Source organism: Triticum dicoccoides, chromosome 2B (assembly GCF_002162155.2).
Source record: "Triticum dicoccoides isolate Atlit2015 ecotype Zavitan chromosome 2B, WEW_v2.0, whole genome shotgun sequence".
In the NCBI taxonomy this organism is placed as follows: Eukaryota; Viridiplantae; Streptophyta; class Magnoliopsida; order Poales; family Poaceae; genus Triticum; species Triticum dicoccoides.
In genome coordinates this window covers 824,886,457-824,899,601 of record NC_041383.1, presented here as the reverse complement: position 1 = coordinate 824,899,601, position 13,145 = coordinate 824,886,457, and the positions used below count along the sequence as shown (strand labels likewise).

At 59.8% G+C, this 13,145-nt stretch overlaps 1 long non-coding RNA gene across 1 annotated transcript; it reads right to left on the bottom strand.

Annotated features, from left to right (window-relative positions):
• Positions 1-946: 946 nt before the first annotated feature.
• On the bottom strand, positions 947-1,451 carry LOC119266110. The gene is made up of 2 exons (XR_005131860.1): positions 1,355-1,451; positions 947-1,235 (listed from the first exon to the last, which is right to left on the bottom strand). It is a non-coding gene; the product is annotated as an uncharacterized LOC119266110 (long non-coding RNA).
• Between the last annotated feature and the right edge of the window lie 11,694 nt (positions 1,452-13,145).

Here is a 13,145-nt window from a genome sequence, read left to right as displayed (position 1 = left end):
TGTCGGACGGCGATGCTGTCATGATGTCGTTCCCTTCTTTATGGCACTGTCTTGGTTGCTCGCGGCGTCCCTGGTGTTGGATCGTGACATGTTGGATGTCGTGCTTGGTGTGGGCTACTTCTCCGGGCATGGGCATGCAGGGTGCAATGTACGACATCGTTGACTCTTCCTCCATGCTCCTTTCTTAGGCCCGGCCGTGTCCTACAACCCACTCACCGACTCTTCTAGGCGTTTATGGTGGGGGTACGTTGATTCGATCGGCTCTTGAGTCATATCCACGTGATGTGAGTGTGTCGTGTTGGTCGTGACGCGGCCTTGGTGTCCTGAGCCTCGTCTCCTCACCTTTGTTGTTTGGAGTTCAAGCTAGCCTAGTTTAGGGTTGTGTTGTTTATGTTCTTTTTTCCCACATTCTGGTGTGGTGTTCCTCCCCTCCCTTTCCTTTGTAATGTTCTCTTTGTACTCTTCTCTGATACGCAATCATTGCGTATTCGTGAAAAAGACACAAGAGCAGATGCTGTTGATCCTGACCACCGCACAAGTTCTCCCAAATGAACATATGGATATATATGGATCTGGGGAGTTTTACATCGGATGCATCCACACATATACCACTTGCATTTCTGGATGATTGTGAAGCTTGTGGAAGAAGCACATCTCAGCACTACTTTGATTCACATGGGCAATCCCTGTTTTTACAAACAAGAAATTGTTCTACCGAGCACTTCTTGGCAAGGGATTAATTGATCATTCTCTTACCGTATATTGTTTGAAGGGATTGATAGGTACATTAGTTTTCTGAGAAGAGAAAGGTTAGAAGAGGCACACATATTCATGAAACTAGTAAGATATCCTAAAGCTTTAAGCATTATTTCTCACACGAATTAACATATATAGTGAGCTTATCTATTGTTGGTAGATCTGGACGCACATGACGAGAGTCGCACAATTCAAAATTACTAGCAGAAGAATTATTCCACTAAACAAGGTGGACATGGAGAGGGCGATGGCAAAGATGGCATTTCCAGGGTCCTCATTTATTATGTAGCATATCTGATGACCCTCAGGACATTCATCTTACAAAGCCTAATCATCGCATACATAGCAAACACAAATAACCGGTGGGTTGCCCGTGCAATCATACTCCCTCAAATGCTTCCTATAGGAAGCGAGACATACCAACTTACAAATTGGCTTCACGCATGCATCAATTGTAATTTCATGAGAGTTGCAGTTCTCTGCAACAAAAAATAACCATGTAGGATTATTGTCACATATTCTTAATAACCATCAGCGTTCTTAGAGAATATCAATTTAGTTTCCATATCTAGAACGTGAAGGGAGAAAGACATATAACCTGCGTGAGTACAACTTCCAAGTAACACAAGTATGATGAGGAAGCATAGGGTGGCACTTCTCATCTCCATCTTCTGAATGCGCAAAAGAATTTATGTGTGCCACCTTTGTTGGTTTATCCTCCTTTTATATTGCACATACAACTATATTCAGTGCCTAAAGATATTCCTCCAACAAAGACGTCATATACGAGACACTTTTTAGGCCTATAGATGCCCTCAACATGCTAATCAATTGTCCTATTAATGTAGTACTACTCATCCAAAGCGGCGATGTATATCTACAAACTAAAGGAAATGAAAAATACTTTTTTATTTCCAAGAAAAAACCACGTTAATGTTTCTTGTATCCATATGGATAAATAATCCTAAATATAGATACTACAATATTTGTTAAATATGGTGATGCATAGAACCAAAGGAAATGAATGAGTGAAATTATTTCTTTGGAACACACAATAGTATGCATAGTCTTTATTTATATCCAAATGAATTAATTGCCCAGTCTATAGATATTGTCCATTCAATCTGGTAATGCATACCAATAAATGAATGGTAATGAGTTAATATACAAAAAATAACAGGAGACATTTACCATCATATATCCATTGTAAAACCAAGCCACATACACATCATCACAGTTTTGACATTCTCAGTCGTTGTCGGATCGCACTCACAAATGAGTGGATCTCTTCGTCGTCCTACAACACCATATTGGGTGTGTGAAACGCTCGTAATCACAACAATTAGTTGTTCTCAGCCGGTGGATCATGCTCAGAAAATGGAGTAGTTTTCTTGGTCATCCCGCAACATTGTATTGCGTCTCTTTTTTACATGACTCCGCCCGAAACAACCTACTAAACATAAAATGGACCGCTGCTGCGTAGAATGACCTCGACAACCAAGGAAGACACACTGTGTGCTGCATTAGGTACATACGCGAACCGGCCCAGTGCCACTTTGATCTTTATCTTTCTAATGTTTTTCTCCATCAATGATGCTTCCTGCACCAGCTTGCTGCAAGCAAGTAGTTATAGTATGCATAAAACCAACTCTGGAATATGTTTGTCTACCAACCATACATGCACCTGCCTCCCTGTTGATGATCAAGGTTAGCTTGGACAGGCAGATCTGAGGGATGGGGTGTCGAGATGGTACATTACATTACCAACCAAATCGGTGGCTAGGGGTGGATTAATGAGCTGCTCGGCTCGTTAAGCTCGTACTCGTTAGGCTCGTGCTCGTTAAGATTCGGCTCGTTTAGCTCGTTAAGTTTAACGAGCTGAAAACCGTGCCCGGCTCGGTTCGTTTAAAGCTCGTTAAGCTCGTGAGCTCTCGTTAATAGATTATAATGTGTTACGGTCTATAGGATGAGCAAAAATGCTAAACGCACGGGGTGTTTACAGGCTTTTACGTGCTGCTTCCATATAACTTAACCTGCCCCCCTAATTTTCAGGTGGGCGGGGCCCAATCTCCCCCCTTAATCCAATCAGCCCCTGCCAACTCAGAGTCACTCCGTAAAAGCACCGTATTTAGCCCGTGAGTGTAGCATTGCTGCAGAATGAGTGTGTAGGTGTGGTTTTTAAGATGAAATATGGTGACTACAAAAATGCTCTAGTTTGTTACCTCCTATGTCAATTAGATTGAATAGATGAGCTGAGGTGTTATAAAAAGTTTATCTCGTAAGATGAAAAAATGTATTGTGTTGTTACTAATGAGCTATCCGTGAAACTCGTTGGCTCGTTAAGCTTAATGAGCTGAAATCAGTGATTGGCTCTGTTCATTAAAAAGCGAGCTACGAGCTTAACGAGCCGAACTATCGAACGCTCGTTATGCTCGCGATCTACGAGCTGTTAAGCAAGCATTTGATGCCTTTGATTATCATAAGGAACTAAGGTGTCGTTTTCTGTTGCCACTGCAGTAGCATCCTTTGCTTTTTTTTCACCAGCAGAGCATGACTCTCACTGCACTCATGGTGCATTGGTAAGGCATGTCGTATATGTATGCATTTGTGTGTTTTGGCGCATATCTACTCTTGAATTGATTGGTTATTGTTGGAACCACCAACTCCTCGCCGCAGCTCTCCTCTCCCTCTCGCTCAGCTCACTCTCCCTCGCCGTGGCTCGATCACTGGAGAAGAAGAAGAAGTTCAGGGAAAATTCAGACAATGGTGGACACAGGAGTTTTCCCGGCGCACGAACGCCCCCCTTTCTTTCTCGAGCACGAACTCGATGGTGTCACACTGTTACAACGGCACCGTGCGGCTTTATACCCCGAGCCAGCGCACCGGGCACACACCCACGCCTCCACTCACACACCGATCGTGCCTGCGCTCTCCGCGCTCTGACCGCGCCCGCGCCGCGCCCGAACGCGCGCTTCTCGCGGTGAGCCTCGCTGGATCGCGCCCGATCAGCCCGCACGGCTCGCCAACAGACCCACACACACGCGCGCCTACGGTGTACACTTGCACGGACACCCCATGCACCACACGCACGCACACACACTACTCGCCGCGGACCCGACACGCCCGACCCGGCCAGCTCGCGCCCATACACGCGCTGGTCGTGTCCGGTGCATCGCCGCGGCTTATTAGCCCAACACTCGCGCCCTAAGCCGCGGCTCAGAGCAGCCCGGCGTCGTCGACGTCGCCATCCGCCAGCAGTGCGCGCCCCGCGGCCGGCTCCTTCCGCAGCAGGGTGCATTCCCTCTTGAAGTGCCCTCGGACACCGCACTTGTAGCACCTTCCGCGGCGATTGTCCCCGCTGCCTGACGTTGTGCTCGCCGTGCCGTCGTTGTCGTCCTCTCCACGGACACCGCCCCGACGCCGCTCGCGCGCGCGCCACTGTGTCGCGGTGTACATCAGCTGCTCGCCGCCTTGGTTGCCTCCCTCCTGCCAACGCCGTCGCAGCCTCTCATCGAAGGCCTTCAGCCATCCCAGCGCGTCCTCGAACGCCATGTTGTCGACATCGCAGAACTGCTCGATCCCGGCCACCGCCGATACAGGCGGTTAGGCACCGAGTCGAGCAGCTTCTTGACGAGGGCGGTGTCCTCCAGGGTCGAGCCCAACGCCGCGTAGCATGCCGCCATCCCATCGAGCCTACCGGCGAAGTCGTCCAGGCTCTCGTCGTCCGCCATGCCCAGGAGCTCGAACTCCCCGCGCAAGGTGCCCAGCCGCGCGGCCCAACGCCGCGTAGCACGCCGCCATCCCACCGAGCCTACCGGCGAAGTCGTCCAGGCTCTCGGCGTCCGCCATGCGCAGGAGCTCGAACTCCCCGCGCAAGCTGCCCAGCCGCGCCGCCCGCACGCGGTCCGCACCGATGAACCGCGCCTTCAGAGCAGCCCACACGTTGCGGCGGTCTTCTTCGCCGCCACCTGCAGCAGCAGGTTCTCCGCGAGCGCCTCGAGCAGGTATGCCCTCGCCGGCTTGTCCTTCTTGGTGATCACGGCCGCCGCGGATTCCTCCGGCACGACCACCGCCTCCCACAACCAGGCCGCGTCGAGGTTTGCCTCTATCTTGATCGCCCACGCCATGTAATTCTCGCCGGTGAGCTGCGGCACCGCCTGCAGTAGCGATCCGCCTGTTCCGCCGGCGTACGGGGCGATGGACATCGCCGACGCGCCCTGACCAGACCGTGGATCTGATGCTAACTGTTGGAACCGCCAACTCCTCGCCGCAGCTCTCCTCTCCCTCTCGCTCAGCTCACTCTCCCTCGCCATGGCTCGATCACTGTAGAAGAAGAAGAAGTTCAGGGAAAATTCAGACAATGGTGGACACAGGAGTTTTCCCGGCGCACGAACGCCCCCCTTTCTTTCTCGAGCACGAACTCGATGGTGTCACACTGTTACAACGGCACCGTGCGGCTTTATACCCCGAGCCAGCGCACCGGGCACACACCCACGCCTCCACTCGCACCCCGATCGTGCCTTCGCTCTCCGCGCTCTGACTGCGCCCGCGCCGCGCCCGAACGCGCGCTTCTCGCGGTGAGCCTCGCTGGATCGCGCCCAATCAGCCCGCACGGCTCGCCAACAGACCCACGCACACACACGCCTACGGTGTACACTTGCACGGACACGCCGTGCACCACACGCACGCACGCACACACTACTCGCCGCGGACCCGACACGCCCGACCCGGCCAGCTCGCGCCCATACACGCGCTAGTCATGTCCGGTGCATTGCCGCGGCTTATTAGCCCAACACTCGCGCCCTAACCCGCGGCTCAGAGCAGCCCGGCGTCCTCGACGTCGCCATCCGGCAGCAGTGTGCGCCCCGCGGCCGGCTCCTTCCGCAGCAGGGTGCATTCCCTCTTGAAGTGCCCTCGGACACCGCACTTGTAGCACCTTCCGCGGCGATTGTCCCCGCTGCCTGACGCTGTGCTCGCCATGCCGTCGTTGTCGTCCTCTCCACGCACATCGCCCCGACGCCGCTCGCGCGCGCGCCACTATGCTGCGGTGTACATCAGCTGCTCACCGCCTTGGTTGCCTCACTCCTGCCCGCGCCGTCGCAGCCTCTCATCGAAGGCCTTCAGCCGTCCCAGCGCGTCCTCGAACGCCATGTCGTCGACATCACAGAACTGCTCGATCCCGGCCACCACCGGATCCAGGCGGTTAGGCACCGAGTCGAGCAGCTTCTTGACGAGGGCGGTGTCCTCCAGGTTCGAGCCCAACGCCGCGTAGCGCGTCGCCATCCCACCGAGCCTACCGGCGAAGTCGTCCAGGCTCTCGGCGTTCGCCATGCGCAGGAGCTCGAACTCCCCGCGCAAGGTGCCCAGCCGCGCCGCCCGCACGCGGTCCGCGCCGATGAACCGCGCCTTCAGAGCAGCCCACACCTCTGCGGCGGTCTTCTTTGCCGCCACCTGCAGCAGCAGGTTCTCCGCGAGCGCCCCGAGCAGGTATGCCCTCGCCGGCTTGTCCTTCTTGGTGATCACGGCCGCCGTTGCGTCCTCCGGCACGACCACCGCCTCCCACAACCAGGCCGCGTCGAGGTTTGCCTCTATCTTGATCGCCCACGCCGTGTAATTCTCGCCGGTGAGCTGCGGCACCGCCTGCGGCAGCGATCCGCCTGTTCCGCCGGCGTACGGGACGATGGACATCGCCGACGTGCCCTTACCAGACTGTGGATCTGATGCCAACTGTTGGAACCGGCAACTCCTCGCCGCAGCTCTCCTCTCCCTCTCGCTCAGCTCACTCTCCCTCGCCATGGCTCGATCACTAGAGAAGAAGAAGAAGTTCAGGGAAAATTCAGACAATGGTGGACACAGGAGTTTTCCCGGCGCACGAACGCCCCCCTTTCTTTCTCGAGCACGAACTCGATGGTGTCACACTGTTACAACGGCACCGTGTGGCTTTATACCCCGAGCTAGCGCACCGGGCACACACCCACGCCTCCACTCGCACCCCGATCGTGCTTGCGCTCTCCGCGCTCTGACCGCGCCCACGCCGCGCCCGGACACGCGCTTCTCGCGGTGAGCCTCGCTGGATCGCGCCCGATCAGCCCGCACGGCTCGCCAACAGACCCACACACACACACACGCCTATGGTGTACACTTGCACGGACACCCCGTGCACCACACGCACGCATGCACACACTACTCGCCACGGACCCGACACGCCCGACCTGGCCAGCTCGCGCCCATACACGCGCTGGTCGTGTCTGGTGCATTGCCGCGGCTTATTAGCCCAACACTCGCGCCCTAAGCCGCGGCTCGGAGCAGCCCGGCGTCCTCGACGTCGCCATCCGCCAGCAGTGCGCGCCCCGCGGCCGGCTCCTTCTGCAGCAGGGTGCATTCCCTCTTGAAGTGCCCTCGGACACCGCACTTGTAGCACCTTCCGCGGCGATTGTCCCCGCTACCTGACGCTGTGCTCGCCGTGCCGTCGTTGTCGTCCTCTCCACGCACACCGCCCCGTTGTCGCTCGCGCGCGCGCCACTATGCCGCGGTGTACATCAGCTGCTCGCCGCCTTGGTTGCCTCCCTCCGGCCCGCGCCGTCGCAGCCTCTCATCGAAGGCCTTGAGCCATCCCAGCGCGTCCTCGAACGCCATGTCGTCGACATCACAGAACTACTCGATCCCGGCCACCGCCGGATACAGGCGGTTAGGCACCGAGTCGAGCAGCTTCTTGACGAGGGCGGTGTCCTCCAGGGTCGAGCCCAACGCTGCGTAGCGCGCCGCCGTCCCATCGAGCCTACCGACGAAGTCGTCCAGGCTCTCGTCGTCCGCCATGCCCAAGAGCTCGAACTCCCCGCGCAAGGTGCCCAGCCGCGCGGCCCAACGCGGCGTAGCGCGCCGCCATCCCACCGAGCCTACCGGCGAAGTCGTCCAGGCTCTCGACGTCCGCCATGCGCAGGAGCTCGAACTCCCCGCGCAAGGTGCCCAGCCGCGCCGCCCGCACGCGGTCCGCGCCAATGAACCGCGCCTTCAGAGCAGCCCACACCTCTGCGGAGGTCTTCTTCGCCGCCACCTGCAGCAGCAGGTTCTCCGCGAGCGCCCCGAGCAGGTATGCCCTCGCCGGCTTGTCCTTCTTGGTGATCACGGCCGCCGCCGCGTCCTCCGGCACGACCACCGCCTCGCACAACCAGGCCGCGTCGAGGTTTGCCTCTATCTTGATCGCCCATGCCGTGTAATTCTCGCCGGTGAGCTGCGGCACCGCCTGTGGCAGCGATCCGCCTGTTCCGCCGGCGTACGGGACGATTGACATCGCCGACGCGCCCTGACCAGACCGTGGATCTGATGCCAACTGTTGGAACCGCCAACTCCTCGCCGCAGCTCTCCTCTCCCTCTCGCTCAGCTCACTCTCCCTCGCAATGGCTCGATCACTGGAGAAGAAGAATAAGTTCAGGTAAAATTCAGACAATGGTGGACACATGAGTTTTCCCGGCGCACGAACGCCCCCCTTTCTTTCTCGAGCACGAACTCGATGGTGTCACACTGTTACAACGGCACCGTGCGGCTTTATACCCCGAGCCAGCGCACCGGGAACACACCCACGCCTCCACTCGCACCCCGATCGTGCCTGCGCTCTCCGCGCTCTGATCGCGCCCGTGCCGCGCCCGAACGCGCGCTTCTCGCGGTGAGCCTCGCTGGATCGCGCCCAATCAGCCCGCACGGCTCGCCAACAGAACCACACACACACACGCCTACGGTGTACACTTGCACGGACACCCCGTGCACCACACGCACGCACGCACACACTACTCGCCGCGGACCCGACGCGCCCGACCCGGCCAGCTCGCGCCCATACACGCGCTAGTCATGTCCGGTGCATTGCTGCGGCTTATTAGCCCAACACTCGCGCCCTAAGCCGCGGCTCAGAGCAGCCCGGCGTCCTCGACGTCGCCATCCGCCAGCAGTGCGCGCCCCGCGGCCGGCTCCTTCCGCAGCAGGGTGCATTCCCTCTTGAAGTGCCCTCGGACACCGCACTTGTAGCACCTTCCGCGGCGATTGTCCCCGCTGCCTGACGCTGTGCTCGCCGTGCCGTCGTTGTCGTCCTCTCCACGCACACCGCCCCGACGCCGCTCGCGCGCGCGCCGCTGTGCCGCGGTGTACATCAGCTGCTCGCCGCCTTGCTTGCCTCCCTCCTGCCCGCGCCGTCGCAGCCTCTCATCGAAGGCCTTCAGCCGTCCCAGCGCGTCCTCGAACGCCATGTCATCGACATCACAGAACTGCTCGATCCCGGCCACCGCCGGATACAGGCGGTTAGGCACCGAGTCGAGCAGCTTCTTGATGAGGGCGGTGTCCACCAGAGTCGAGCCCAACACCGCGTAGCGCGCCGCCATCCCACCGAGCCTACCGGCGAAGTCGTCCAGGCTCTCGTCGTCCGCCATGCCCAGGAGCTCGAACTCCCCGCGCAAGGTGCCCAGCCGCGCGGCCCAACGCGGCGAAGCGCGCCGCCATCCCACCGAGCCTACCGGCAAAGTCGTCCAGGCTCTCGGCGTCCGCCATGCGCAGGAGCTCGAACTCCCCGCGCAAGGTAACCAGCCGCACCGCCAGCACGCGGTCCGCGCCGATCAACCGCGCCTTCAGAGCAGCCCACACCTCTGCGGCGGTCTTCTTCGCCGCCACCTGCAGCAGCAGGTTCTCCGCGAGCGCCCCGAGCAGGTATGCCCTCGCCGGCTTGTCCTTCTTGGTGATCACGGCCGCCGCCGCGTCCTCCGGCACGACCACCGCCTCCCACAGCCAGGCCGCGTCGAGGTTTGCCTCTATCTTGATCGCCCATGCCGTGTAATTCTCGCCGGTGAGCTGCGGCACCGCCTGCGGCAATGATCCGCCTGTTCCGCCGGCGTACGGGACGATGGACATCGCCGACGCGCCCTGACCAGACCGTGGATCTGATGCCAACTGTTGGAACCGCCAACTCCTCGCCGCAGCTCTCCTCTCCCTCTCGCTCAGCTCACTCTCCCTCGCCATGGCTCGATCACTGGAGAAGAAGAAGAAGTTCAGGGAAAATTCAGACAATGGTGGACACAGGAGTTTTCCCGGCGCACGAACGCCCCCCTTTCTTTCTCGAGCACGAACTCGATGGTGTCACACTGTTACAACGGCACCGTGCGGCTTTATACCCCGAGCCAGCGCACCGGGCACACACCCACGCCTCCACTCACACACCGATCGTGCCTGCGCTCTCCGCGCTCTGACCGCGCCCGCGCCGCGCCCGAACGCGCGCTTCTCACGGTGAGCCTCGCTGGATCGCGCCCGATCAGCCCGCACGGCTCGCCAACAGACCGACACACACACGCACGCCTATGGTGTACACTTGCATGGACACCCCGTGCACCACACGCACGCACGCACACACTACTCGCCGCGGACCCGACACGCCCGACCCGGCCAGCTCACGCCCATACACGCGTTGGTCGTGTCCGGTGCATTGCCGCGGCTTATTAGCCAAACACTCGCGCCCTAAGCCGCGGCTCAGAGCAGCCCGGCGTCCTCGATGTCGCCATCCGCCAGCAGTGCGCGCCCCGTGGCCGGCTCCTTCCGCAGCAGGGTGCATTCCCTCTTGAAGTGCCCTTGGACACCGGACTTGTAGCACCTTCCGCGGCGATTGTCCCCGCTGCCTGACGCTATGCTCGCCGTGCCGTCGTCGTCGTCCTCTCCACGCACACCGCCCCGACGCCGCTCGCGCACGCGCCACTGTGCCGCGGTGTACATCAGCTGCTTGCTGCCTTGGTTGCCTCCGTCCTGCCCGCGCCGTCGCAACCTCTCATCAAAGGCCTTCAGCCGTCCAAGCGCGTCCTCGAACGCCATGTCGTCGACATCACAGAACTGCTCGATCCCGGCCACCGCCGGATACAGGCGGTTAGGCACCAAGTCGAGCAGCTTCTTGACGAGGACGGTGTCCTCCAGGGTCGAGCCCAACGCCACGTAGCGCGCCGCCATCCCACCGAGCCTACCGGCAAAGTCATCCAGGCTCTCGGCGTCCGCCATGCGCAGGAGCTCGAACTCCCCGCGCAAGGTGCCCATCCGCGCGGCCCAACGCCGCGTAGCGTGCCGCCATCCCAGCGAGCCTACTGGCGAAGTCATCCGGGCTCTCGGCGTCCGCCATGCGCAGGAGCTCGAACTCCCCGCGCAAGGTGCCCAGCCGCGCCGCCCGCACTCGGTCCGCGCCGACGAACCGCGCCTTCAGAGCAGCCCACACCTCTGCGGCGGTCTTCTTCGCCGCCACCTGCAGCAGCAGGTTCTCCGCGAGCGCCCCGAGCAGGTATGCCCTCGCCGGCTTGTCCTTCTTGGCGATCACGGCCGCCGCCACGTCCTCCGGCACGACCACCGCCTCCCACAGCCCGGCCGCGTCGAGGTTTGCCTCTATCTTGATCGCCCACGCCGTGTAATTCTCGCCTGTGAGCTGCGGCACCGCCTGCGGCTGCGATCCGCCTGTTCCGCCGACGTACGGGACGATGGACATCGCCGGCGCGCCCTGACCAGACCGTGGTTCTGATGCCAACTGTTGGAACCGCCAACTCCTCGCCGCAGCTCTCCTCTCCCTCTCGCTCAGCTCACTCTCCCTCGCCGTGGCTCGATCACTGGAGAAGAAGAAGAAGTTCAGGGAAAATTCAGACAATGGTGGACACAGGAGTTTTCCCGACGCACGAACGCCCCCCTTTCTTTCTCGAGCACGAACTCGATGGTGTCACACTGTTACAACGGCACCGTGCGGCTTTATACCCCGAGCCAGCGCACCGGGCACACACCCACGCCTCCACTCGCACCCCGATCGTGCCTGTGCTCTCCGCGCTCTGACCGCGCCCGCGCCGCGCCCGAACGCGCGCTTCTCGTGGTGAGCCTCGCTGGATCGCGCCCGACCAGCCCGCACGGCTCGCCAACAGACCCACACACACACGCACGCCTACGGTGTACACTTGCACGGACACCCCGTGCACCACACGCACGTACGCACACACTACTCGCCGCGGACCCGACACGCCCGACCCGGCCAGCTCGCGCCCATACACGCGCTGGTCGTGTCCGGTGCATCGCCGCGGCTTATTAGCCCAACAGTTATTTCGAAAGGAATTGCAGTGTGCAGCAGAGCAAAGCTAAGGTAGTGTATACCTCACTAATACAGTGTATGCATGCGTTGCTGGAGCGTAGAATGGGTTGAGGACCCCGGAGCCTGCTTACTGCACATTTTTCCAAGACAGATTTTGGGGTTCAGAAGTGAGGAGAATAATTTGGCTTGCAGGGTTCAGACTTCAGACTGCTCTTTTGTGTTTGTTTGTTTTACCTTGCGTTGTTTCCAAGTTTCAGAAGTGAGGGAATAATAGCTAGTTTAACCAACATTGCAGTTTTGCAGGGCTCAAATTTCGATGCCTCCGATGATTATTTACCGAAAAAGGGTTTCCCCCCGCTTTGTATACAAAGCAACCAACCGAACCATCCAACGATAGATGCTGGGGCGGAAACAGCACAGTCACGCCCAAAAGGAAAGAAAGAGAAAATACAAGAGAAACAAACGCCGACAACGGCGGATCGACAAAGAAACGAAGAAGCCTCGTGGCCGCTGCGCCCACCGGAGATCTCCCACCAGACTCCGAGCCTCCGAAGCACCTGTACCAATCAACACCTCCAAGAAGGAACGCGACGAAGACGACGCTGCTGCCAAGGGTTTCCCCCGGTACGGTGAGGGGAGAGGAAGGGTAGCTCCGACGCCCTCCAGGAAGGTCTGGCGGCACCCACAAGCCCCACCGCGTCGATGTCGGCCAGGCCAACAGAGATTTCTCCCGATCCCAACCTCCACCTCAGGCACTCCGAAGCTCGCCGCCAAACAGACCCTCACCCTGCGCCAGCCCGGACACGAATCGTTCAACGCTGTCTCACCACGGCACCGTGAAGCATGGTCGGCATGATGAAGAAGAGGAGCCGGGACAGGCAACAGCACCATCGGCACGCGGGAGGGCCCCACCTCCACCGCCGAAGACGGTAGCTGACCGGACGCAATGGCAGGAACACACCAGGCCCGTGGCCGCACAGGCCCGGCCGGAAACGCAGATGCCCGTAAAGTTCCCGCCTTCGCACTGCAGCCGGCACGCCGTCGGCTCCGCCGCCCCTGTCCAAGCCGCTCCCCTTCCTCCCCACACCGAAAGCCGCCAAGGGAGGCACCACCAACACGCTCACCGCCGGCCACCATCACCAGGTCGCCGGACCGCCACCGGCCGAGCCGCACCACCGCCGCACGCCCACGACGGAGAGGAACCACCGCAGCCGCCGGCAGCCCGAAGCCGGACCCCAGCCGCCGCCCACGCCGCCCGCGGCCCTCGCCGCCTGCCGGGCGGAACCGGCCGCCGCGGCGAGGCGCGTTC